The following is a 1863-nucleotide window of genomic DNA, read 5'->3' as shown; positions in this document are numbered from 1 at the left end:
GATACAATCTTTTACTCAGATTACTTAAAACGGCACGCTACTAGCATTGTGTAAAACAATGTCAGTATGTGAAATGCAACATTAAAGCTACTCTTAAGTATGTATTTCAGTATGAATAATTGAGTACATACTTCTGTGGAATACTTTTTTTCTTTTTTCTTTTTTTTCAAGGCCAGGTTGGATGGGCCCTTGGCAGGCTGGTCTAGTATTAAATGTGGAAGTTGGTGGCCTTGCCTGTGGTGGGGGGGGTTGGAGATTCGTGATCCTTGAGGTCCCTTCCAACCTGGGCCATTCTGATTCTACATTTGGAAAAAAAGTCTGTGGTCAAACAGCATTTGCTTACAGTGGCCTGTAGTACAGAACTGCTTCTATTGGTGAGAAAGCTGAATTCAGTCAGTTTGGTTTTTTTCGTTCTTGTTTTTGTTCAGTGTTAGCATTAAGTGGAGTTAATAATATGTAGCTAAGTTTTAATAGATGGTTACTGTCACCCTCAAGTTAGAAGCATATTTTATCACTTTTACAGTGGCTTTATTGTATTGGATCTTCAGATGCCTGGATGGCTGTGTGTGCTTAGATGTATTGCGATTCTCCACTCCTGTAACCTGGCAGCAGGGAGCCAGCTCTGATCTGCGTTGTTACCACAACTGCCGGCAGGCACAGAAGGTCAGCCGGGCCTTTCTCATCACTCCTCTCTGCAGCCTTTGTATCCATTCACAGGCCAGCTTCTGGGTGAGGGATGACCTGTGCAGCTGTAGCCAGTGTTGCTTGATGTGCACCCAGGAGCTGTAATCGTGGTACCTTCCAGTTCTTTGGTCCATCTCGACTAAGTTATCTTTGAAGCCCTTATTGCAAACTCGGGCTTTGAGGCAAGCTGAAGCAATGCCTGACCCACAGCTCCTAGGAGAACTGAGACTGTATGGTAGTTGTGGTTTTTAGTGCGGCTGTTCCAGGTCTGTGCCCTATTTATTGGCTAAATTCTGATTTGTTGGTTTTGGAGCTGTTAAGGTGAGTTACAAAATCTTGCTTTGAAATCTCTTTATGAACTTGCGATGTTACAGGACAAGCAAACTGCTATTTGTGAGAGAATAACCTCTTATTACTGCTAATTTTTTAAGAAGCTGGCAGTGGCAGAGTTTAATTGGTGTGAAGTATGTACCTTCCTGTATTGACAATGTTGATTTGGTTTTACTAATTCTGAGTCAGCAAATACAAGTGTTGCAGAGAGTTGGGGAAGGATAGGAATACATAACTGAGAGTTGGAAGGCCTGTCTGAAAGACAAGGATTTCAGGAAATTAGTGTCCTTCTTGTGAAATTTAAAATACAGGATCTAATGTTTCTGAATAGGCTGTGATACTATTTGAAAGATGTGAAATTACGCTTCCCTTCCATGCGTTTTTTTTCAATCGCCTCTTTGTGTGAATAGTTCTGATAGCTAAAAGACTGCCCTGTTATCTTTTAATTCAGTTTTATGATTGTAAGGGAAGGACATTAAGATGTAAGATGACCATGAAAACATTGCACTTGGCTCCCTTCCTGCTGACAGTCAGAAATATACTTGGTACAGTCTTTTGCTGCTGGTCACGGGGAGATACGTATGGTAACAAGCAGCCCTTCCAGGCTTCCTGCTGCAAGCAGAAAATCAACTTGCTTGCAGTAAAAACCTTGCCCGTGTCTTTAATGAAGGAGTGTCCTGAGGTGTGGGAATTGTCTTTGTTAGAATTAAAGGAGTAGGAGGAGGGATGTGCTGTGAGGAAAAGCTAAGCCAGGAAACACCTGGCAACCAGATGGCCCCTAGCATGCTGCATCGTACCCACACCTTCGTTAAGGATTACTGTGGCTGCCTTCGAGTAATAGATTTAGAC

This window comes from Meleagris gallopavo, chromosome 7 (genome assembly GCF_000146605.3).
Source record: "Meleagris gallopavo isolate NT-WF06-2002-E0010 breed Aviagen turkey brand Nicholas breeding stock chromosome 7, Turkey_5.1, whole genome shotgun sequence".
NCBI lineage: Eukaryota > Metazoa > Chordata > Aves > Galliformes > Phasianidae > Meleagris > Meleagris gallopavo.
Note: the sequence above shows the minus strand (reverse complement) of the source record.